This window comes from Dendrobates tinctorius, unplaced genomic scaffold (genome assembly GCF_039654945.1).
Source record: "Dendrobates tinctorius isolate UK_male_01 unplaced genomic scaffold, ASM3965494v1 ptg000145l, whole genome shotgun sequence".
Classification (NCBI taxonomy): Eukaryota; Metazoa; Chordata; class Amphibia; order Anura; family Dendrobatidae; genus Dendrobates; species Dendrobates tinctorius.
In genome coordinates this window covers 14,659,018-14,686,269 of record NW_027361812.1, presented here as the reverse complement: position 1 = coordinate 14,686,269, position 27,252 = coordinate 14,659,018, and positions in this window count along the sequence as shown.

Genomic DNA, 27,252 nt, shown 5'->3' with positions numbered 1-27,252 from the left:
TTAGGCTCCAGCGCATGGGTACGATTGCAACCCCTGCACTTATTATAGTTACGCCCCTGTGTACATATGTATTCTTGTAAGATGTGTACTCATTTTTAAAATGTCCATACAGATCCATTTTATTTATTTTTTTCTCATTTTATGACTTATGTGGATCCATTTGATTGTAGCGGTCGCTTTTTCTCATGAGAAGCTTATTATTCCAGAGGCAGATTGTAGAAATGAAACCCGAGTCTGAGTCTGTGCAGAACGACAAATAAACACATAAATATAACCAGACTGTAACTTGGGACAACTTCGATTTTGCATTACCAAACGTCTACTGATGTCAGGGCTGAGCAATGCTGCCATCTATGGGAGGAACTGCAAACTGCATCAATAAAAAAGATTTATTCCTGCTTCGACCAAAATTGTTGGAAGACAGAACCCATTTTCCTGCTTTTCATGCACGCACACGGAGCGCGGACGCACTTGTTAAAAAGAATTAGTGCCGTGCGATATTTCTGCAGTTCACATGAGCCGCTGCCTAATTCAAAGGAATAGCATGCCTGTACTGAGATAATAACGCAGGATGTTTATTACGAAAAAATATATATTAATCATAAAGGAACAATGGAAAATAATCTACCTTCTAATAAGAAATACAACTATTTTCCATTTTGCTTGTTCTTCACCAACCACCTCTACTAAACTACCTAAAAAATGGTGGGGTTGAGGGCTGTGCTATGGCTGCTCATCTGGTTTGGTCATGTCTATCAGGAGGTCTCACTACACAGATTACTTTGTTTGGCCTATTAATTATATTACTATTGCATTTGAGCCCTATTGATATTGCATTATTTATACTGAGATTATTGTTGTCTGATCATTAGTTTAAAGGGAGTCTGTCAGCACAAAATGACTGTGCAAACCAAGCAGGGGACTCATGCAGGACTTGTGTCCAGGCCCCTCGTAACCTTCAGGTTCCACACACATATTTATAAGCACAATCACATTAAGCACAAATATTTAAAATATGAATTTCCAAAAACGATACACACATTAAAAAATTCCTCATGCAGAGGGCTCACACAAACTACCGTGCTTTCCATCCGAGTGCGATCCAACAAAACATCAGATCGCACACGCACCAATATTATTCTATGGGGCTGCATGCATGTCTGATTTTTTTCCTCTGACCAAGTCGGTCCATGGAAAAAAAATCGCAGCATGTCCAAGTTGGATCCGATTATCAAAAAGCACCCAGCCATGCAAGTCAATGAGTGCGTGGAACTCATTGGACTGCACTCGGATGACATTTGAGTGCAGTCCGATTTCCGCACATTGACACAATGGAGAAGATGGAAACATTTTTGTTCTCGGTCTTATTCCCATCCGAGAGAATCAGACCACACTATGATCACACTCTGATTAAACTGATTAGCATCTGATCAGAGAGTCATTGGCATAATGGGCCCAATTCTCTCGAATCTACGGGCGTGTGACCGTAGTCTAATGCACAGTACAAACAAACACATGAGTAAATATGAAAGCTGCACATAATACATGAAATTTATGTCATGCATGTTTTCTGACATCCAAACAATTTTTAAATGTTCATTAATTCATAGTTGTAATGACCGTGAATTTTTCTCTTTTATTATTATTATTTATTTATATAGCGCCATTGATTCCATGGTGCTGTACATGAGAAGGGGTTACATACAAATTACAAATATCACTTACAGTAAACAAGATAACAATGACAGACTGATACAGAGGGGAGAGGACCCTGCCCTTGCGGGCTTACATGCTACAGGATGGTGGGGAAGGAGACAGTAGGTTGAGGGGTTGCAGCAGCTCTGGTGTTGGTGAGGCGGTAGCTCCGGTGGTAGTGAGGAGGCTTTGCAGGCTGTAGGCTTTCTTGAACAGGTGGGTTTTCAGGTCTTGTTTGAAGGATCTCAATGTGGTTGATAGTTGGACTTTTACTTAAGTTTCACTGTTTAGATATGTTGCGAAATACATCTGAAATCGTTAAATTTCTTTTTATCTATTTAATGGAGAAAAAAACAATTACGCCATTTTTTTGGCACCTTTTACTGATCACCAATAAATAATCTTGGGGCTGGCTGAATGGCTCATCTAAATAGGTCACATCCTCTATCTGTCATTGCAACACATGTGACATAGAAGGTTGCTGGCTTAGCAATTGAAATGAGCTGAACAGCCAGCCCCTTTCTATATGTGACTGATACAACAAGGGGGAAGGAAATTTTTTCCTGTGTCAAAGCAAACCCAGACCCGGGACTGACAATAGGAGATTGGTTGAAGATTTGTTGTGGATCCGCAGCGGTTTTTGTGTGCGGAATTGCAACAAATCCGCAATTGATTGCTCAAGCAAGGTTAATCAATGGGAATCCAGAATTGTTGTGCACATGCTGCGGAAAATTCCATCCTGATTTGCAGCGTTTTATTTTCCGCAGCATGTCAATTCTTTTTTACGGATCTGCAGCGTTTTTCCCCATTGACTTCCATTGAGGCACTCAAATGCGCAGGTGTAAGGCTACTTTCACACTTGCTTTTTTTTGCAGCGCGTTTTTCCCGCAAAAAAACGCATGGAAAAAACGCATACAATCGCATACAAATGCTGCGTTTTTTTCAAGCATTTTTATGCGCATGCATGAAAAAACGCAGCGTTTTTATGCGTTTGTATGCGTTTTTAGTGCATTTTTACCGCATTTGCGTTTTTTCCAACATTAGTTGGCCCCTCACACTAACCCAAACCATGACTTTACTAACCCTAACCCTAAACCAAACCATACCCTAACCCTTAACCAAACCATACCCTAACCCTAACCCTTAACCAAACCTTACCCTAACCCTAACCCTTAACCAAACCTTACCCTAACCCTAACCCTGACCCTAACCCTATCCCTAACCCTAAACCCTAACTAACCCTAAACCCTAACCCTAAACCCCCTTAACTAACCCTAACTCTAAAAAAACGCATACATGAGCATGCCAATGCACACATATGCTCACCCATAGACTTATAATGGGTGTCTTGCTGTAAAAAAACGCATTGCGCGCGCATGCGTTTTTTTGAGGCAAGTCGGACGCCCAAAAAATGCAACAGGATGCATTTTGTGCGCCCGAGCGCACACCACAAAAAAAGCATGCGCGCAAAAACACATACAAACGCATGTGTATGCGCACATAAGCGCATCCCATGCAAAAGATAGGAAAAAAAAGCATGCGTTTTTTAGCGCTAAAATTCAGGTGTGAAACCAGCCTAAAAATGCGGATTTGATGCAGAGTTGGCTGAAAAACCGCAGCGGATTTTTAAAATGCAAATAAACCAGAAGGAGGAAGTGTGTGGGCGGAGAATCAAAATTAGAGCCAATAATGATTGAACCACATCAATAATGGAGGTAGGACCTGAAAAAGAAAATTATTATTATTATTATTATTATTATTATTATTATTATTATTATTATTTTACATTAGTACATATTTATTGAACTTACAAAGGCAAAGCCACATCCAAATCCGCATGTCAATCCGCATCAAAACCACATGAAATCTGCACAAAAAATGCATGGAATATCCACTGCATTTTCTGCCAAGAGATGCAGAATCCACGCAGTAATTTCCCCAGGCAAATCTGCAATGTGCGCAACATAGCCTAAGAATGAAAGTTTATAAAAGTAAGTTGTATTCGTTTTATTTTTAACCATATCTAAAGCAATTCTATCCAGGACAACCCCTTTAAATAGAGCTATATATAATAGTATAATAATAGTGCTATATAATAATAAATATTAATAATTAAACATGTATTAGTAACCTATTCTTTCTCATGTATTTATTGAACTGTGAAAAAGATAAAACAACAAAATGTGAAAAATGCCAACAATGGCGTCTTCCGCGGACATCAAGGGGAGCAGAGGGAGCCACCTCCCCGGGCCCACCGGAGTCAATGCCACTTCTTCATGAGGCAGAACACCGCACAGGAGGAGAGCAGGAAATGCCTTCTCCCCTGCCTGACTGACATTCTGCACACTGATGGCACAGTGGAGTCTCCCTCCTGCATTGAAAGTTCCGGCTTTACTGACCTGAGGACCTTCTTCCGGGTTAAAGTTTGGTGCACAACTTGGATTTGCTCAGGCACACTGGGTCCTAATGCCCACCTTGCATTTCTCTCAGACACTTCCTGGCCCTACCTCACTCTCTGTGAACCTGGTAAGTGGCATGTCATGGTCAATGGAGGGTGAATGTGAGAGGATGGGGGTATTGTGGGGGCTGAAGTGGGGGAGAGGGGACAGGGCATTGGGGGGTGAATGTGAGAGGATGGGGTATTGTGGGGATTGAAGAGGAGGTGGGACAGGGCACTGGGGGCTGAATGTGAGAGGATGGGGTATTGTGGGGGCTGACATGGGGTAGAGGGGACAGGGCATTGGGAAGTGAATGTGAGAGGATGGGGGTATTTTGGTAAAGGGGTGACAGGGCACTGGGGGTGAATGTGAGAGGATGGGGTATTGTGGGGGCTGAAGTGGAGTAGGGGGGACAGGGCATTGGGAGGTGAATGTGAGAGGATGGAGGCATTGTGGTGGAGGGGAGACAAGTCACTGGGGGGTGAATGTGAGAGGATGGGGTATTGTGGGGGCTGAAGTGGGGTAGGGGGACAGGGCATTGGGAGGTGAAGGTGAGAGGATGGGGTATTGTGGGGGAGGGAGACAGGGCAAGGGGGTAAATGTGAGAGGATGGGGTATTGTGGGGGCTGAAGTGGGGGAGAGGGGACAGGGCATTGGGGGGTGAATGTGAGAGGGTGGGGTATTGTGGGGGCTGACGTGGGGTAGGGGGGACAGGGCATTGGGAAGTGAATATGAGATCATGGGGGTATTGTGGTGGAGGGGGGAAAGGGCACTGGTGGTGAATGTGAGAGAATGTTGGTATTGGGGGGCAGAAATGAAGGAGGGGACAGGGCACTGGACAGTGAATGTGAGAGATTGGGGGTATTGTGGGGGAGGGGGGACAGGGCACTGGGTGTTGTGAGTTCATTTTCCCCTTCACTACTGAGGCCCGAGGAACTCCCTCTTCTGGTGAAGAAAGGTAGTGAGCCTGATTGTCAAACACCTGGGGTTGATGATGATGACTGGCTGAGTGGAGTTAATGACTGGATATAAGGCTGCCGACGCCCTTCTGGCCTGCGGGTGATTTCTCTGTGGACTTCTAGGAAACCAGTCTGATTCCTGCTCATCTAAAGCTAAGATTTCTGCTTTGCCTTTTTGCATTAGTGTTTTGTTTTCCTTGCTTTTCTGGATTCTGCCATTCCCTGCTGGGGTGAGCTGAATCTCCTTTTGCCTGTTGCTCTGTCTTCTGAATATTCCTGAGTACTGACATAGCTTTTTTGAAGCCTAGCGTCTTCAGGGCCTTTTTTACTGTCAGTTTGTTGGCTCTTATTTTCATAGGGTTTTTCATGGATTGCAGATAGCAGCCTTCCTGTCCTTTCCTATCTAAGCTAGCGTGGCCCCCATCTTTGCTCAGTCTATCTTTCTGTCTGTGTTTTGTTCTTTCTTCTTGCTTCATCGTCATTATATGTGGGGGGCTGCCTTTTGCTTTGGGGTCTGCTCTGGGGCAGTTTAGATTTCCCTTTCTGTCTTTAGGCTATGTAGTCCTCCGGCTGTGATCGAGGGGCCTAGGGCATCGTAGGAGCCCCCCACGGCTACTGCTAGTTGTGTTGATAGGTTCAGGGGTCTGCAATCCGATATCTGCCAACTTCTCTGGTTTTCTGGACTTAGCTAGCATTTCTATTTTTTCCTCCTACGGTGACTCAATCATAACAGAATCACCCGCCATACCGCAGATTCTAGGGTACTCAATAGCAGGAAAGAATTGTATAAAAAAAAAAAAGTGTGTATATTTTTTCCTCTATATCTCTGAGGCCGTAGGGGGAATTTTTTTTTCTCTCAATGGAGATAAAGCAATTGTCTGATCGTGTGGAGCAGCTCGCTGCGGAAGTGCGGGGAATTTCCGCCTACCTTGCTCATTCACATGCTGCTGAACCAAAGATTCCTACACCTGATGTATTTTTTGAGGATCGGTCTAAATTTTTGAATTTCAAAAATAATTGTAAATTATTTTTTGCCTTGAAGCCTAACTCGCTAGGGAGCTCCGCGCACCAGGTAAAAATTGTCATCTCTTTGCTGCGTGGCGATCCCCAGGATTGGGCGTTTTCTTTGAAACCAGATGATCCTATTCTGACTAATGTGAACGCATTTTTTCAGGCCGTGGGGTTGTTGTATGACGAACCTAATGCCATTGATCAGGCAGAAAAGATCCTGCTGGCATTGAACCAGGGTCGTGATTCTGCAGAATTGTACTGTCAAAAATTCCGAAAGTGGGCAGTACTTACTACCTGGAATGATAATGCCTTGGCTGCTCTCTTTCGGAAGGGGTTGTCAGAAGCCATAAAAGATACTATGGTGGGATTTCCTGTTCCCTCTGGTCTTGACGATTCTATGTCTCTATAAACTGGAGAAGTGGGCAGCAACTAACAGAATGGTTTTTAACAGGGAGAAATGCAAAGTACTACATCTGGGCAATAAAAATGAAAAAAGCATATATAGAATGGGAGGAATAGGGCTAAGTGACAGCACATGTGAAAAAGACTTGGGTATACTAATAGATCACAGACTGAATATGAGTCAACAGTGTGATGCAGCTGCAAAAATGGCAAATGCAATTCTAGGATGTATTAACAGAAGCATACAGTCTAGATCACGTGAAGTCATTATTTCCCTCTACTCCTCTTTGGTCAGACCTCATCTGGAATATTGTGTCCAGTTTTGGGCACCACATTTTAAAAAAGACATCAACAAACTGGAGCAAGTTCAGAAAAGAGCGACCAGAATGGTGACCGGTCTGCAAACCCTGTCTTATGAGGAAAGGTTGCAGGAATTGGGAATGTTTAGTTTGCAAAAGAGAAGACTGAGAGGAGACTTAATAGCTGTCTACAAATATCTAAAGGGCTGTCACATTGTAGAAGGATCAACTTTATTCTCATTTGCACAAGGAAAGACTAGAAGCAATGGGATGAAGCTGAATGGGAGGAGACACAGATTAGATATTAGAAAAAACTTTTTGACAGTTAGAGTGATCAATGAGTGGAACAGGCTGCCACAAGAAGTGGTGAGTTCTCCTTCAATTGAAGTCTTCAAACAGAGGCTGGACAGACATCTAACTGGGATGATTTAGCGAATCCTGCTTTGAGCAGGGGGTTGGACCAGATGGCCCAGGAGGTCCCTTCCAACTCTACGATTCTATGATTCTATGATTCTATGATTCTATGTCTTTAGCCATTCAGGTTGATCGGCGTTTACGCGAACGCAGAGCTGCACGAGAGGTGTTGCCACCTGTTGAACAGATGTCTGAACCTATGCAATGTGATAGAGTTTTTTCCAGAGAGCAGCATCAGGAGTTCAGAAGGCATAATAAGTTGTGTTTTTTCTGTGGAGATGCCTCGCATATTATTTCTGTCTGTCCTAAACGCGAGAAACGCTTTGCACACACGTTTTCGGTTGGTGGTGTTCAACCTAAGTTTCTTCTGGCTATTACTCTGATCTGCTCCATGTCCACATTTTCCGCCAAGGCTTTTGTGGATTCGGGAGCAGCTCTAAACCTAATGGACTTGGATTTTGCTAAACGTTGTGGATTTCCGATGACACCTCTGCAGACGCCTATCCCTTTGAGGGGAATTGATGCTACTCCTTTGGCTAAAAATAAACCTCAGTTTTGGACCCAGGTGGTAATGCGGGTCGCCCCTGACCATCAAGAAAATTGCAGGTTTTTGGTGTTACATAATCTGCATGATACTATTGTTCTGGGGTTTCCCTGGTTACAAATTCATAATCCAGTTTTGGATTGGAAATCTGTGTCTGTGGTGAGTTGGGGTTGTCGGTGTGCCTTTAGTGAGGCTCCGGTGTTTTCCACCTCTCCTCAGTCGCATGATGTTCCTGATTATTTGGCGGACTTTTATGATGTATTTAGTGAGAATGAGTCTGCGTCTCTGCCTCCTCATAGGAGTTTTGACTGTGCTATTGAACTGAGCCCGGGGTGTAAATTTCCCAAGGGTCGGCTCTTCAATTTATCTGTACCTGAGCACGAGGCTATGCGATCCTATATTAAGGAGGCGTTGGAGAAGGGTCATATTAGACCATCCTCGTCACCCTTAGGTGCCGGGGGTTTTTTTGTAGCCAAAAAGGATGGATCATTAAGACCTTGTATTGATTATCGTGCTCTCAACAAAATTACTGTTAAGTATCAGTATCCGTTACCCCTGATTTCTGATCTATTCTCCAGAGTTAAAGGTGCTTGCTGGTTTACCAAGCTTGACCTCAGGGGGGCGTATAATCTTATTCGCATTAAGCATGGGGATAAATGGAAGACGGCGTTTAATACTCCGGAGGGACATTTTGAGTACCTGGTGATGTCTTTTGGGCTCACTAATGCCCCTTCTGTCTTCCAGTGCTTCATGAACGATATTTTCCGAGATTTTGTCGATAAATTTTTGATTATCTATCTGGATGATATTTTGATCTTCTCCAAGGATTGGGATTCTCATCTGGAACATATTCGGACTGTGTTCCGGATCTTGAGGGAGAATTCCCTGTATGTCAAAGGATCTAAATGCCTTTTTGGAGTAGAGGATTTCTTTTTTGGGATTTATTTTGTCCCCGTCAACTATTGAAATGGACCCGGCCAAGGTACAGGCCATTTACGATTGGGTTCAGCCCACTTCTTTGAAGGCCCTCCAGAAGTTTTTGGGTTTTGCTAATTTTTATCGGAAATTTAGAGCAAAATTTTCTAGTATTGCCAAGCCATTGACTGATTTGACTAAGAAGGGTGCTGATGTGTTAAATTGGTCTCCGGAGGCTGTTTCTTCCTTTCAGGAGCTGAAGCGAAGATTCACCTCCGCCCTGGTTTTGCGGCAACCTGATGTCTCACTTCCGTTCCAGGTAGAGGTGGATGCTTCTGAGAATGGTGCAGGAGCAGTTTTGTCCCAAAAGGATCCTGTAACATCTAAAATGAATCCCTGTGCTTTCTTTTCCCGAAAGTTCTCCCCATCTGAACGTAACTATGATGTGGGGAATCGGGAACTGTTAGCCATGAAATGGGCATTTGAGGAGTGGAGACATTGGTTGGAGGGAGCTAAGCATCAAGTCGTGGTCCTCACTGACCACAAGAATTTGATTTACCTAGAGTCGGCTAAGCGCTTGAACCCTAGACAGGCTAGGTGGGCCTTGTTTTTTACACGTTTTGATTTTGTGGTTTCTTTTCTTCCTGGAACTAAGAATGTCAAGGCTGACGCCCTCTCTAGGAGCTTCTTTGCTGATTCTCCTGTGGTGACCAAGCCTGCTACCATCTTAGGCGAAGGGGTATTTCTTTCTGCCATCTCGCCCGATTTGAGACGTGCTCTGGAAGAGTTCCAGGAGGACAAACCTGAGCGTTGTCCCAGTGGAAAGTTGTATGTTCCTGACCAGTGGAAGAAGAGAGTGATGTCTGAAGTTCATTGCTCTGCTTTGGCTGGTCATCCAGGTATTTTTGGTACTAGAGATCTGGTGAGTCGGTCTTTTTGGTGGCCTTCCTTGTCTCGTGATGTCAGGAATTTTGTGCAGTCCTGTGGGACGTGCTCCCGGTCTAAATCGTGTTCTCGCTCTAGTGGGTTGTTGATGCCTTTGCCTGCCCCAAGAGGCCATGGACCCATATTTCAATGGATTTCATCTCTGATATGCCTGTCTCTCAAAGGATGACTGTTATTTGGGTGATTTGTGATAGGTTCTCTAAGATGGTTCATCTTGTACCACTCCCTAAGTTGCCGTCTTCCTCTGAATTGGTGCCCCTGTTTTTACAACAGGTGGTTCGCTTGCACGGGATTCCTGAGAACATTGTATCTGACAGAGCAGTCCAGTTTGTGTCTAGATTTTGGAGAACTTTCTGTTCCAAGCTGGGAATTCAGTTGTCCTTCTCCTCTGCTTTTCACCCTCAGACCAATGGGCAGACAGAGAGAACAAACCAGACCTTGGAGTCATATTTGAGATGTTTTATTTCTGCTGATCAGGATGATTGGGTTTCATTTTTGCCCTTGGCCGAATTTGCTTTAAATAATAGAGCTAGTTCTGCCACTTTGATGTCTCCTTTTTTTTGTAACTTTGGGTTTCATCCTCGATTTTCTTCAGGGCAGGTGGAGCCCTCTGCCTGCCCAGGGGTTGACACTGTGGTGGAGAGAATGCACCAGATCTGGGACCAAGTGGTGGATAAGTTATCGCTCTCCCAGGAAAAGGCCCAGCGGTTTTCCAACTGACATAGGACCATTGGTCCCCAATTTAAGGTTGGTGATATGGTGTGGTTATCATCAAAAAATATTGCTATGAAGGTGGCTTCTCCTAAGTTTAAGCCTAGATTTATTGGACCTTACAAGATTTTGGAGATTATTAATCCGGTCTCTTTTCGTTTGGCTCTTCCTGTCACATTTAAAATCCATAATGTGTTCCATAAATCTTTGTTGAAGAGGTTTGTTGAACCTGTTGTTCCGGGGGTTGCACCTCCAGACCCTGTATTGGTTGAAGGTAACATGGAATATGAGGTAGAGAAAGTACTGGATTCCCGTCTGGCTAGACGGAGACTCCAGTATTTGGTTAAGTGGAAGGGTTATGGTCAGGAGGATAATTCCTGGGTCTCTGCCTCTGATATTCATGCCAAAAGATTGGTGCGTGCCTTTTATCGGGCTCACCCTGATCGCCCTGGTGGCGTGGTTGAGGGTTCGGTGACCCCTCCTCAAGGGGGAGGTACTGTTGTGAGTTCATTTTCCCCTTCACTACTGAGGCCCGAGGAACTCCCTCTTCTGGTGAAGAAAGGTAGTGAGCCTGATTGTCAAACACCTGGGGCTGATGATGGTGACTGGCTGAGTGGAGTTAATGACTGGATATAAGGCTGCCGACGCCCTTCTGGCCTGCGGGTGATTTCTCTGTGGACTTCTAGGAAACCAGTCTGATTCTTGCTCATCTAAAGCTAAGATTTCTGCTTTGCCTTTTTGCATTAGTGTTTTGTTTTCCTTGCTTTTCTGGATTCTGCCATTCCCTGCTGGGGTGAGCTGAATCTCCTTTTGCCTGTTGCTCTGTCTTCAGAATATTCCTGAGTACTGACATAGCTTTTTTGAAGCCTAGCGTCTTCAGGGCCTTTTTTACTGTCAGTTTGTTGGCTCTTATTTTCATAGGGTTTTTCATGGATTGCAGACAGCAGCCTTCCTGTCCTTTCCTATCTAAGCTAGCGTGGCCCCCATCTTTGCTCAGTCTATCTTTCTGTCTGTGTTTTGTTCTTTCTTCTTGCTTCACTGTCATTATATGTGGGGGGCTGCCTTTTGCTTTGGGGTCTGCTCTGGGGCAGTTTAGATTTCCCTTTCTGTCTTTAGGCTATGTAGTCCTCCGGCTGTGATCGAGGGGCCTAGGGCATCGTAGGAGCCCCCCATGGCTACTGCTAGTTGTGTTGATAGGTTCAGGGGTCTGCAATCCGATAGCTGCCAACTTCTCTGGTTTTCTGGACTTAGCTAGCATTTCTATTTTTGCCTCCTATGGGGACTCAATCATAACAACTGGGGGAATGTGAGAGAATGGGGATATTGTGGGGGAGGGGGACAGATCACTTGAGGTGAATGTGAGAGGATGGGGATATTGTGTATGACAGGGATAGGGCACTGAGGTTTAAGGTGAGAGGATGGTGTATTTTAGGTGAGGGAGACAGAGCATTGGGAGGTGAATGTGAGGCCATGGGGGTATTGTGGGGGAGGGAGTCAGGGCACTGGGGGGTGAATGTGAGAGAATGGGAGTATTGTGGGGGGGACAGGGCACTGGGGGTGAAAGTGAGAGAATGGAGTTATTTTGGGGCTGAAGTGGAGGAGGGAGACAGGGCACTGGGGGCTGAATGTAAGAGGATAGGGGTATTATGGGGAAGGGCACTGGGGGGTGAATGTGAGAGGATGGAGTATTGTGGTGGAGGTGGACCGGGCACTGGGGGTGAAAGTGAGAGAATGGAGGTATTGTGGGGGCTGAAGTGGAGGAGGGGAACAGGCCACTGGGGGGTGAATGTGAGAGAATGCGGATATTGTGGGTGGACAGGGGACAGGACACTGGAGTGAATGTGAGAGAATGGAGATATTGTGGGGGAAGGGGGACAGAGCACTCGGAGAATGTGAGAGAATGTGGATATTATAGGGGAGGGGGGACAGAGCACTGGAGGAATGTGAAAGGATGGGGTATTGTGGGGAAGGGGGGACAGGCCACTGGGGGTGAATGTGAGAGGATGGGGTATTGTGGTAGAGAGGGGACAGGCCACTGGCGGTGAATGTGAGAGGATGGGAGTATTGTGGTGGACAGGGGACAGAGTACTGGGGGTGAATGAGAGAGAATGGAGGTATTGTGTGGCCTGAAGTGGAGGAGGGGGACAGGGCACTGGGGGCTGAATGTGAGAGGATGCGGGTATTATGGGGGAAAGGGCACTGAGGGTGAATGTGAGAGAATGTTGGTATTGTGGGGGCTGAAGTGAATGTGGGGGACAGGGCAGTGGGCAGTGAATGTGAGAGGATGGGGGTATTGTGAGGGTTGAGGTGGGTGAGGGGCAACAGAACAGTGGGGGGCTGATTATTACATTGCTTTGTTAGGAGATTATCTGGACTTTATTACATGTAGTAGTTGCTGTCTGGGGGATGGAGATGGGGAGGTTGGGGGCTTTTGACACTTACCAGTTTGGTCTTTTACGAATATTAGTATAGCAAACCCCCATATAGTAACCATGAGCTGCATCACATTTAAAGGGAATCTGTCCCCCTCGCATGTATATAACCTATTAATATGGGCATGCATGTAATAGAAATATTACACATGTCCTACCTGTATGCCTCATATTAATGGTCTTGTTGCTGAAAAATGTTATATTCTTTCTTTATGTTAATGATTTCTTCCAGGCTCCGGGGTGTGCGGTGCTGTGAGAAATCCCTGCCTCCTGTCTTCATTGTAATACTACCCCCTCCCATCAGCATCAGATATGGCCCCAGAAGCCTGCACCTGTACTCCCTCAGGAATACATACCTCATCCTTCCTTCTATGGGCACTGCATTTAGTGATCTTCTGCAGAGGCGCCAGCAACTCCCATTCCAGTGACCTCAGGTGTGCGCGCCACTTCCTCCCTGCATAGTCATCACCATGTACATATGGTTCCTAGTGATTACTGTGCAGGGAGGAAGTGGGGGGAGCACCTTATTGTCATTCACACCGGAGGTCACAATGACTGCGCGGAAGATCAATGAATGCAGCTCTCATAGAAGGGAGGAAGAGGTTTAGATTGTGGTGACTCACAGGGCGCAGGCGCAGGATTCCAGCACCATAACTGACATATGTGGGAGGAGGGTAGTGTTATAATGAAGACAGGAGGCAGGGATTTCTTACAGCACCGCACACCCCGGATCATTAGCATAAGGAAAGAATATAAGATTTCTCAGCAACAAGACCATTAATATGAGGCATACAGGTAGGACTAGGGCAACATCTCTATTACCTGTATGCCCATATTAATAGGTCATACACGTCCCATAGGGTGACAGATTCCCTTTAAAGCACTGCTCCAGCATTTTTTTCATTTCACCGCTAGAATGGTGCCTTAAAATCCAAGACCTCTGCCAACTGTCTGATACTCACCTTCTGGCGTTTTCATCTGTTTTCGCCTCCGCTCGGCAGTTTGTGCCCTGTCCGCTGCCCCAGTGTTTCATGGAGTGGCACAAAGGTCTCTAATCAATGTAAGTCTATGAGAGCCTCTTTCTGGCCTAGCTCTCGCCTCTTTCTGTCTTTTACATTGAGCGCTTGTGGCGTAGCTTCTAACTTCTGGCCAGTCAGAAGCTGCGCTCACAAGTTTGAGCCATGGGACTGGAGCGGTGCCAAAAAACAGTGAATATGCCAGAGGATGAGAATATGACCGGGGCAAGGGACTTGCGCTTAAAGCACCACTCCAGTGGTGAGAGAAAAAAAAACACTGGAGTGGTGCTTTAATAATTTAATAATAAGCAATTTATTATTATAAAGTTAATTGCAGCTTGGAATAAATGTCTGCAGTCCCTTTATGTGACTGCAGACTGCCAAATCTTGATAAGTAGCGCCTGCTGCATGAGTCTCCAATATCACTGGCGTTATCAGGCGGTCATGGATCCCATGTTTGCTATTTGCATGTGTCTGTAGGGGAGAGAGCCCCGGTAAAAGGGCTTGCCGTGCATCCGGGCTGGAACTAAGGGGGCTGTCACCCAGGTTACCAGGAGATACGTTCCCGGGGGAAAGAATAGCAGGCCAGGACCGACAGTCACTCAGAAAATGTGGGGGTGGGACAAAGAAAGGGGGCGGGGCGACTACAAGACGAGCAGAGGGGATCAGCCGGAGAGACTGGAGGGAGGAGCTTAGGTGGTGTCCCAGAGCGAGAGTGGGTCAGCATTTTCAAGACCAGGGAGATGGAGGCTCACCTGACCGGGAGGGAGGACGGTGCCGAGCAACACAAGGAAGAGACCGAGTGAGACCTGCAGCCTGTACAGCGAGACCCGTGGCCGCCACTGCCCCTCTCCATACCGCGGCTGCGGCCTGTACAGTGAGACCCGCGGCCTCCCAGCCCCGCTCCACACCGTGGCTGCGGCCTCTAAGGCGAGACCCGTGGCCGCCACTGCCAAGCCCCATACCGCGGCTACGGCCTGCACGCCCAGACACGCGACTGCCTCTGCCTCACCGCCCGATGGGGCAACCCCGGTAGAGGGGAACCGGCCTGGGGCCTGTAGCATTCCCCCAGCACCAGGGCAAGGGAACGCCCGAAGCCTGCGATAACTCTTCTTTGGCTGAGACGCGGATCAGACATCTCCCGGACTACAACTCTGCAGGATGTCAGAGATCGATAAGTGACATTTCATTTGCGTTTATAGCTAATCCAAGGACCTGTAGCCGGCCACAGTGCAGCCATATAGTTATCACCCGTCGTCATACTGTTTCGCATTTTGTTACTTGTGTATTTGTATCTGGATTCCCTGCGTGGAAAAACCATTGTTAGGCTAGTTTCACACTTGCTTTTTTTTGCAGCGCGTTTTTCCCGCAAAAAAACGCATTAAAAAAACGCATACAAATGCATACAAACGCTGCGTTTTTTTCCAGCATTTTAATGCGCATGCAGGAAAAAAACGCAGCGTTTTTGCGCGTTTGTATGCGTTTTTTGTGCGTTTGCGTTTTTTTACAGATTTTGGAAAAACCCCACAAAAAAGAAAAAACAACCATTCAACAACACACAAGACCAATGGGACTTCATTGTGGGTGTGGTATGTTAATATATATACACCCTGTCTACAGTATTCTTCACATTTGCTTGATTCTTCTCGTGACCATGGATCTGCGCTGGAAGAGTTTTCACTTCAACTTGGATTTGGACATCGCGATGGCTCAGGCGTATGCAGTTGCTTGCCATGAACAAAGGAAGAGAGAGAGGCAGCGAAGACGGCGGCGTATGTGGATACATCCGATTGTTGAACTCCGGGAGAGCCGTGGGGCATACCACACCCTCTACAGCGAGCTACGTGCAAACCCGGAGAAATTTACTGATTATATCCGGATGTCCCACGAAAGTTTCATGGATTTGCTTGCTCGTGTCCAACAATCCATCCGGAGACAGGACACACAGCTCCGTCGTGCGATTCCTCCTGAGGAACGGCTACTGGTGACATTACGGTATGTTTTAAAAACAAAGGGGTGTGGTCTGATGTTTTTTTTTGTAAATTTAGTATTCAAAACCTTGGGTAATTAGTTTTCGTGAATGTACTAATATTTTTTTTATAGTTTTTAAAAATAATATACATAAATATTAATTTTACTTCTTTGTCTGTTCACAGATTCCTGGCGACTGGAGAAACCCTATCCTCACTACACTTCCAGTACCGTATTGGAATCTCTACCTTGTCTGGAATTGTTGCTGACACCTGCCGGGCTCTCTGGAATGTTCTTTGCCCAGAATTTATGCCCCTGCCCACCGCTGAAAAGTGGATGGAAATTGCTGACAAATTCTGGACAGTATGCAATTTTCCCAACTGTTTGGGAGCTGTTGATGGGAAACACATACGGATCATCAAACCCCAAAGAACGGGATCTGAGTACTATAATTACAAAAAGTACTTTTCAATAGTACTCATTGCAATTGCGGATGCCGGATGTATGTTTGTAGCAGTGGACATTGGAGCATTTGGCCGTGGTAATGACTCGCAGGCTTTTAAAAACTCAGACATGGGCCGGAGGTTGTATGGCAACCAATTTAATTTCCCTATGCCACGGCCTCTTCCTCACACCGAAGCTCCGCCACTGCCCTTTGTAATGGTTGGCGATGAGGCTTTTCAAATGTGCGGAAACTTACTGAAACCCTACTCCAGCCGGGACTTGGACCACACCAAAAAAATTTTTAATTACAGGCTGACCAGGGCCAGAAGAACTGTCGAGTGTGCTTTTGGGATTCTTGTTTCCAGATGGCGAATTCTGGGCACGGCCATTAATCTTAAACTTGAAACAGTCGATGAGGTGGTGAAGGCCTGTGTGGTTCTACATAACTTTGTGATGGCTAAAGAGCACCCGACCTTTGAACTGGACGATGATGCTCCTAACCCATTGCCTGAATTCACTCAGCACACTCTCAGGTCATCCGTTGAAGTTGGCCAAATGAGGGACAAATTTGCGGCCTACTTTATTTCTGATGTAGGACGGGTGCACTGGCAAGATGAAATGGTGTAATGTTGTTGTTTATGGTAATAAAAATCCTTATTTGATACCATTACTGAGTGCACTATATTTTTTAAACTCCGATTAATTAAAAAACTTCCCATGTATAACTGAATTTTGTTATGTTCACACACCTGGGCAGGTAAATACACATACGAGTTAAAATGCAGCATTGCTAGTCTGCGTTAAATATATTGGAATGAGCAAAGCTGCAGGCCATGAATCAGGAAACCATTTTTTTTCAAGATAAAATTGTGCAAATAGTTTAAAACAAAGTATGTGATTTTCTCAAAACACAACACTCAAAACCCAACCCCAATGAAAGTCCATGGGGAATACAAGTCAGCATTGAGTGGATGAATGTAATCTGCTCCATTAAAAGTTATTACACTAGGCCTTTGAATGACTATACTAGGCCGTGGTATTTCAAATATGAGTATACTAGGCCTTGGGGCTAGTAGTATAGTAATATGTGAAATACCACGGCCTAGTATAGTCATACCAAGGCCTACTGTAATAACTCGATTTTTAACAACTAGCATCTTGTTTCACCAAAAACAAACTGGTGAAACTAGAAAGAAACTTATTTTTTAGACAAGTTTCAACAGTTTGTTTTTCATGAAACCAGATTCTATTTTGTAAAACTAGAGTTATTACACTAGGCCTTGGAATGACTATACTAGGCCGTGGTATTTCAAATATGAGTATACTAGGCCTTGGGGCTAGTAGTATATGTGAAATACCACGGCCTAGTATAGTCATACCAAGGCCTACTGTAATAACTCGATTTTTAACAACTAGCATTTTAAACAACTAGCATCTTGTTTCACCAAAAACAAAGTGGTGAAACTAGAAAGAAACTTTATTTTTTAGACAAGTTTCAACAATTTGTTTTTCATGAAACCAGATTCTATTTGGTAAAACTAGAGTTATTACACTAGGCCTTGGAATGACTATACTAGTCCATGTTATTTCACATATGACTATACTAGCCCTTGGGTTGGTTTTTAACATGTATTTACCCATCAGTGTGTGTGAGCGGCGCAAACAACATTAATGAAACTTATTAATGGTGAACCACAAATGTAAATTTATTTTTTATCACAAAAAAAAAATTTAAAAATTATTTTTTACGGCGTTTGGGGGCAGATGGTTTCAATTTGGGGGTGTGCAGGGAATATGCAACACTTGCAGTTGAAGACGGTGTTTGAGGGGAAGGGGCAACAAAACTTGTGGGGGAAGGTAGTCCAGTTAAGGGAATTAAACTTGGAACACTTGTAGGAGAGGAAATCTGTTCAGTTACATTAGTTGTAATGGCATGTCGCCGTAGGCTTGTGTGCCTGGACCGACTTTGGCCCAATGCCCGCCTTGATTGATTTCGCCTTGAAGTAGGGGCAAATATGGAATGTAGGTCCCCCGTCTGCTGGTATGGCTGCTGCTGCTGAGGTGGCGGCTGCTGCTGCAGAGGTTGCGGCTGCTGCTGAGGTGGCGGCTGCTGCTGAGGTGGCAGCTGCTGCTGAGGTGGTTGCTGCTGCTGAGGTGGTTGCTGCTGCTGCTGAGGTGGCGGCTGCTGCTGAGGTGGTTGCTGCTGCTGCTGAGGTGGCGGCTGCTGCTGAGGTGGCTGCTGCTGCTGAGGTGGCGGCTGCTGAGTTGGCTGCTGCTGCTGAGGTGGCTGATGCTGCTCTTCTTGGTCAGTGCTCGTCCTTGCAGGAGGACTGGTGGCGGCAGTGATGGCCCAGGTTTGCAGAGTGGTGGTGGCAGGGCTACTACATGTTGTTGTAGCGGCAGGGCTGTTCCATGTTTGCCTAGTGGTGGCTGAGCTCCACGCATGCATGGGATTGGCGGTGGTGCTCCAGACAGGAGCAGCGCTTGCCATGGTGGTGTCGGTGAAGTGACCAGCTGCACTCAGACTTGTGGTGGTGTAACGGTGGGTGTCCAGCCTTTGAAGAGAGGTGTCCGTGCAGTGGTATGCAGCACAAGTCGGTAGTGAGGTGAAGCGAGTCAATGGTGGCACAGGTGGAAAGGACACCACTGACTGCTGACCGTACCGATTATGCTGCATAGCCTGCAAGAAAGCATTGTTGCAGGCCTGCAGCACATTCAGCTGTTGATCAGGACTAAGGTGTTCCGCCATGCCCTTTTCAATCTTACTAAAAAAATGGTGTGCTGGTCTGTTGAGGTCGGCCTCCAGACGGTCAAGGCGCTGTTCTACAGAATTGAAGCGGTGTTCAAAGTGGTTAAAACCACGTTCCATCAGTGCAAAACCGCTTTCAACTCTGTCGGACAGTGACTTGAGGCTGGAATTAAATGTCTCGCTCAAATGCATAAACTCGGGCAAGACATTCCTGTCCAAGGCCCTCTGCCGCTGGCGGGTAGTGCCCGCATAACCAGTGGCAGAGACCTGGGACAGGGGAACACCTGATGGCCCAGCTTCCTGGTCACCAGCTGTGTGTGTGTGGGACCTGCAAGGTGCTTCCTGGCTGTCGGATGGCTGGGACGGGTCAGAGGACGTCCGAGGAAGGACCGCTCCAGGGCCAGGTTGCAGGGTGCTGCTCCAGGTGCTGTGGAAGAAAGGAAAATCATTACTACCATGCCTTTACAAGAAGCATCAGCTGTGGATTAGAAAAACACAGATTAATAAAAATAAAAACCCAAAATGTATAATACTTACGATCTTGTGGCAAGGACCGGTCTTAGGAACTGCAACGCGTGATAGTGACGGTATCTAGTTCTGGTCCTTGACGCAGATCCACTGCGAACCTGGCCCTCAGCACGAACATCACTGTTGAAGCGGTCCTTGATCGAACGCCAACGTGTTCGGACTTTGTCCACTGTTGATAAAAAAAAACAGTGCCGTCAAGGACAACAGTCACTGCTTCACAATTTAGCAATACAATACTCAAAGCAGTCACTGTACACCCCGATGACACTGTTGGGTTTCCTGCTAGAATACACCTAGCACGAAACCCAACAGTGCCGTCAAGGACAACAGTCACTGCGGCACAATGTAGCAATACAATACTCAAAGCAGTCACTGTAGACCACGATGACACTGTTGGGTTTCCTGCTAGAATACGCCTAGCACGAAACCCAACAGTGCCGTCAAGGACAACAGTCACTGCGGCACAATGTAGCAATACAATACTCAAAGCAGTCACTGTAGACCACGATGACACTGTTGGGTTTCCTGCTAGAATACGCCTAGCACGAAACCCAACAGTGCCGTCAAGGACAACAGTCACTGCGGCACAATGTAGCAATACAATACTCAAAGCAGTCACTGTAGACCACGATGACACTGTTGGGTTTCCTGCTAGAATACGCCTAGCACGAAACCCAACAGTGCCGTCAAGGACAACAGTCACTGCGGCACAATGTAGCAATACAATACTCAAAGCAGTCACTGTAGACCCCGATGACACTGTTGGGTTTCCTGCTAGAATACGCCTAGCACGAAACCCAACAGTGCCGTCAAGGACAACAGTCACTGCGGCACAATGTAGCAATACAATACTCAAAGCAGTCACTGTAGACCACGATGACACTGTTGGGTTTCCTGCTAGAATACGCCTAGCACGAAACCCAACAGTGCCGTCAAGGACAACAGTCACTGCGGCACAATGTAGCAATACAATACTCAAAGCAGTCACTGTAGACCACGATGACACTGTTGGGTTTCCTGCTAGAATACGCCTAGCACGAAACCCAACAGTGCCGTCAAGGACAACAGTCACTGCGGCACAATGTAGCAATACAATACTCAAAGCAGTCACTGTAGACCACGATGACACTGTTGGGTTTCCTGCTAGAATACGCCTAGCACGAAACCCAACAGTGCCGTCAAGGACAACAGTCACTGCGGCACAATGTAGCAATACAATACTCAAAGCAGTCACTGTAGACCACGATGACACTGTTGGGTTTCCTGCTAGAATACGCCTAGCACGAAACCCAACAGTGCCGTCAAGGACAACAGTCACTGCGGCACAATACAGAGCAGGGAAATACTCACTAAACGCCTTTTTGGCGGATGCTGTGGCGCTGTCCCAGCCATCCATCAACGCTGCGGCCACCTCATTCCATAGCCGCCGTGTCACCACATTGTCCTTGTACAGCCGGTCACGGCTGTCCCACAACGGCGAACGCTCCTGGACCAGGCTGATGAGCTGCTCATTATCCAGGTAGACGTCTTCATCCCGTTGTGGAACCTAGACAAAACACATTCATTAGAATAATCAAATTTAAATTGACTAAAAAGTTACAAAAAAAGAAACAAAAAAAAGAGTAAAAATAGAAGATAAAAAAAAAAAAAAAACATTACAAATCATTTGATACTTACATTACGTATAACCACCGGGAATTGGCTTCGCTGCTCCTGCTGTTCGCCCTCACTATTCCCGTCCGCAGATGATGATGACGATGTCTGAAAGTTGAAAAAAACGTAAGAGATTTGGAGAAGCAGCAGATCTACTTACCAGATGCACGAAAATAATCACCTCACGGTCTGCTTGCGCCAATTCCTGCCGCGATGGGGAATACTCCGATTCTGAAGACATACTGCATGTAAAAATAATAAAAATCATTAGTACATACATAATTTAAAAGGACAGGCATATAATGTAATATACTCACATTCTTCGCTGATATAATGGGTTCTTGGTTGAATGTCTGCTCTTCAATCTGTCTAGTGTAGTAGTGGCAGAGTTTTGGCAGGCACCTCCTTTATATAGCCTTTTTTTTTTGGACTTTAGAAGATTCTAACTAGGATAAAAAGTGGACACCACCCAAAAAACGCTGCGCTAAAAAAGCGCATACCTGCGCATGCCAGTGCGCACGTATGCGCATCCATAGGCTATAATGGCCATTTTTAGCGCAAAACGTGCGCATACGTGCGCATGCGATTTTTTCAAGGGCCAAAAAATGCAACATGCAGCGTCTGGAAAATACCAACGCACACCCCAAAAAAACGCAGCGCATGAAAATCGCATACATGCGCTTACAAGTGCGCAGGTATGCGCACCCATGTTAAATATCGGGGAAAAATCGCATGCGCACGTATGCGTTTTTTTCCAGCGCTAAAAAACGCAAATGTGAAACCAGCCTAAGATTTCCGCTTTACATATATAAAAGTCTTATTTAACCCTTGCTCGGTCTCCGGATCATCACTGCATCCTGCGTACCTGCGAATGCCACATGTCGACTAGAAAGGTTTGGTGTCTCTCAATAGAAGAGAATTGAGAGAAGCCGAAAGAGTCATCACATGACCACCTGCTCGAATCTGAGCCATGGTACATGTGGGGACTCAAGGGACATTATTAAATGTTAATTGGGCACTTAAGCATTATTGTTACAGGGACACTCAGAGCATTCTGACCATCAAAGTTGCATATGGGGTATTGTTATGAACAGGTCACCGAGGAGGATGGCAGGAATAGGCTAGGCCAAAACCCAAAAACTTCTGGAGAGCCTTCAGAGAAGTGGGCTGAACCCAATCATAAATGGCCTGTACTTTGCCCCAGTCCATTTCAATAGCAGATGGGGACAAAATGAATCCCAAAAACGAAATCCTCTGTACACCAAAGAGACATTTCGATCCCTTAACATACAAAATCATTTTCCCTCAAAATCCGGAACACAGTCCGGACATGTTCCACATGAGAATCCCAATCCCTGGAAAAGATCAAAATATCATCCAGATAAATGATCAAAAACTTAACCACAAAATCCCGGAAAACATCGTTCATAAAAGATTGGAAGACGGAAGGGGCATTAGTGAGCCCAAAAGGCATCACCAGGTACTCAAAATGTCCCTCCGGGGTATTAAAAGCCATCTTCCATTCATCCCCGTGCTTGATGCGAATAAGATTATATGCCCCCCTGAGGTCAAGTTTGGTAAACCAACAAGCACTTTTAACTCTGGAAAATAAATCAGAAATCAGGGGTAACAGGTACTGATATTTAACAGTGATTTTGTTAAGGGAACGATAGTCAATACATAGCCTTAATGAGCCATCTTTGTTTGCCACAAAAAAAACCCCAGCACCTAAAGGTGAAGAGGATGGTCTGATATGACCCTTCTCCATTGACTCCTTGATATAAGATCGCATAGCATTATGTTCAGGTACCGATAAGTGGAAAAGCCGACCCTTAAGAAATTTACAACTGGGCATTAACTCAATTGCACAGTCATAACTCCAATGAGGCGGCAAAGCCGCGGACGTACTCTCACTAAATACATCAGAAAAATCAACCAAATAGTCAGGAATATCATGAGGCTGGGGAGAGGTGGAAAAAGTGTCACTAAGAACACATTGACAACCCCAACTCACCACAGACATAGATTTCCAATCCAAAATAGGATTATGGGTTTGCAACCGAGGAAAACCCAGAACAATAATATCATGCAAATTGTGCAACACCAAAAATCTACAATTCTCTTGGTGGTCCGGGGCGACCCGCATTATCACCTGGGTCCAAAACTGGGGTTTATTCTCCTCCAAAAGAGTAGCATCAATACCCCTCAAAGGGATAGGAGTCCGCAGGGGTATCATGGGAAGACCACAATGTTTAGAAAAGTCAAAATCCATCAGATTCAAAGCTGCTCCTGAATCAACAAAAGCCTTAGGGGAAAATGTAGACAAGGAGCAGATCAAGGTAACTGCCAAAAGGAACTTAGGCTGTACACTGCCCACCGCAAATGCCTGGGCAAAACGCTTTTCTCGTTTAGGGCAGACAGAAATAGTATGAGAGGCATCCCCACAAAAAAAACACAACTTATTATGCCTTCTAAACTCTTGACGTTGCACCCTAGACAAAACTCTATCACTTTGCATTGGTTCAGAAGTTCGTTCAAAAGGCGGCACCGCCACTCGTGTAGTTTTACGTTCACGTAAACATCGATCAATTTGAATGGCCAATGACATAGAGTTATCAAGACCAGAGGGGACAGGAAATCCCACCATAACATCTTTTACGGTTTCTGCCAGACCCTTCCAAAAAAGAGACGCTAGGGCATCATCATTCCATTTAGTGAGGACCGCCCACTTTTGGAATTTTTAACAATATAACTCTGCAGAATTCTGACCCTGGTTCAATGCCAATAAGGTTTTCTCAGCTTGATCAATAGCATTATGTTCATCATCCAACAACCCCAAGGCTTGAAAAAATGCATCCACATTAGCCAGAATAGGATCTCCAGGTGTCAAAGAAAAAGGCCAATCCTGGGGATCGCCGCGCAGCAGGGAGATGACAATTTTAACCTGCTGCACAGAGCTCCCTGATGAGTTAGGTTTCAAAGCAAAAAATAATTTACAATTACTCTTAAAATTCAAAAATTTAGACCGATCCCCAGAAAACACATCAGGAGTAGGGATCTTTGGTTCTACAGCAGATGATTGAGCAAGATAGGCAGAAATTCCCTGCACTTCAGCAGCGAGCTGCTCAACATGATCAGACAATTGCTTAGTCTCCATTAGAGAAAAAATCCTCCTACGGCCCCAGAGAAAAAGAGGAAAAAATATATTAAAAAAAAATTCTGACACTTTTTTTTTTTTTTTTACCATTCTTTCCTTCTTTAGAGTACCCTAGAGTCTACAGTATGGCTGGTGATTCTGTCATGAACAGGTCACAGAGGAGGATGGTAGGAATATGCTAGGCCACCAGGAAACCAGAAAGGTTGGTAACTTAGCAGATTGCAGACCCCTAATCCTAACAACACAACTAACAGTAGCCGTGGAGCGTACCTACGATGCCCTAGATGCCTCAACACAGCCAGAGAACTAACTAGGCCTAAAGCAAGAAAGGTGAAATCTAAACTGCCCCGGAGTAGAATCCCAAAGAAATAGATTGCCCCCAAACTTATATTGTCGGTGAGACAAGATGAAACACAAACGCAGGCAGAAAATAGACTGAGCAAATGATGGGGCTCGGACTGACTAGATAGGATAGGAAAGGAAAGACACTGTCTGCAATCACGCAAAAACCCTAAAAAATCCAACACGACTGATGTACCACAAAACTGTGAGGTCTCACGACTAGTGTTGAGCATTCCGATATTGCAATATCGGGTATCGGCCGATATTCGCGGTATCGGAATTCCGATACTGAGTTCCGATACTTTTAGTATATCGAATAATGCAATGAGCCAGTTTGATTTTATTCAGCCAATGAGAATCCTAAGAAGTGTGGGCACATCCTGTTAGAGCATGTTAGGCATGTAACTACTGGCATGGCTGTGATTGGCTGCTGAAATGATGTCATGATGCACTTTAAAAGCTGCCATTTTGGGTTCACTCTGCTGTGAATTCAGTCAGGGATAGGACGCTGCTATTCTGAGTGACAGTGTGACCTAGCGATTTCTCTATTTTTTGCTTTACCCAGGTGTCATGTCGGACACTGTTCACACCAGGGTGTCCGGCAGACAGCGGTAATACCCTGTTGGGTATTCTGTTCCAGTCGGGATAGGGTTAACCAGGTTGTCATGCTGGCTGAGGGCTGGGCCACGCCCTTGGTCTTTAAATAGTTCGTCCTGACTATGGGCGTCGCCGACTATAGCTTTAGCCTAGTGCTAGCAATACCGGTCAGCATTGGTGGTGTTGGAGCGTCTGATATCTGGTGCAGTATATCCCTCAGTGGTTCTTTCTCCAATCTGTTATATATATATTTGGTTGCCCTTGCACATTATTGTATTCCCTTGTGTATTAACTGTGTGGTGTTTCTTTTACCCCTGTCATACATATTTGTGGGGTCTGGTGTCTGGTCCCCTCACTGGGTGGAGGGAGGTGGGTTCAGCTTAGGGCTGGACAGGAGACAGGGACAGGGTGGAGGCTCAGGCAGGCACACCTTCAATGTAAACCCTGGGTAGAGGGACAGACAGGGTTCCCCTAGTCTGAGGGACATCGCAGGGGTCCCGGGGTTTTTGCCTAAAGTAACCTAGGCATACCATGACACCAGGCTACTTTATCAACCACTGTAGCCTTCTTTTGCCTTGCAGCGCTGTTCACGGCTGTCTGCGAGGTCTCTGTGTGTGAGTACAGCTCACGCTGTAGTGTGTTCTGCAGCCACCCCCGGTTGTAGTCCGCTCAGCATGTGTCACTACCTCATACATTGTCCTTTTTTGCATTAGTGCTGCTTATTTTTCCAGATTTCTCCTATTAGTGTGGTTCCATCCGTATCCAGCTAGAATATTTGCAAACACTATATAGGAGTAGATAGAGGAGCCTTTCTGCTGGCTTGTGCCCTGCAGCCCCTGCCAGATTAGTATTAGCCTATTTTTTGGAGCCTCATCTATTGCATTGTAGGTTACCTTCCTGCATTGTAATAGCTACAAAAAGTTTGTGATACTATCGGTTTTCCATCTTTGGGTACATCCAGTGTCTTTTTGTGAAAAAAAAAAGTTAATAAAGTTAACCAAACACTCCACTTTACAGTTGTGTAAGCCACATTAGCTCATATTAAAGTCTAGTCCACACTTTATAAAATTAGTGTTTCTTATACCTGTTAGCAGCTGTTCAGGAATAAGCACACTAAGCCCTTAGTACTTTTCTGTCTATCTTTATCAGTCTACCAAGATGAAGAAGGCAGGGAGTAAGGCATGTAGTCGTGGGCGTGGAGTTTCTGCAGGGAGAGGACGTGGGGATTCTGTGCCTGCTGGGGGCACCAGTGACTCAGCATCCCCCAGTTTTCCCAGGGAACAGTCCTTTATGCGCAGCTTTGTAGGAGCTCGCCGTACCCCACTGCTGTGGGACGAACAAATTGAAGCCGTTGTCGGATGGATGGCAGCTAACGCATCAACTTCAATTAGTTCCAGATCCTATCAGGTCCAGAGCACTGAAGAACACCCATCTGTCTCTTCACCACCTGCCAAATTGCCCAGGCAGTCAGAGAGCCCTGGACAGGAGCCATCTCTACTTCTGTTCTCTGAATCTGTTGGCTTGGAAAGAGGGGGCCAGCCAAGCAGCATTCGAGAATTTGAAGAAAAGGTAGTATGCAGTGATGCGCAACAGCTTTGTCTCTGTGAATCTGAAGAGGCGGGTGGGCCAGTGCCTATGGTCAGCACACCTCAGTACGCATCTGATGATGAGACTCAGGTGCCACTTTCTGGTGCGTACTGTGCTGTCGAGACAACCCAGGAGAAGCAGTCATTTGAAGAGTGTAGTGTAGATGATGTGGTCCTTGACCCATCATGGCATGAGGTACAGGAAGGTGGTAGAAGCAGCTCTGAGGAAGAGATTCCCCAAAAGGCCAACAAAGGAGGGAGAGGGAGGGGGCAGACTCGGTTGCCTGTAGCCTCCACTTTGGCACCCATTAGGAGCATGCCTCTTCCAAAACCCAAAACGGGCGCTCCCAAGACTTGCAGTGCCTGGTCCTTTTTTGACACAGTTGCAGATGACATTTGCTTTGTCAAATGCAAGCTGTGTAATCAGAAAGTGAATAGTGGGAA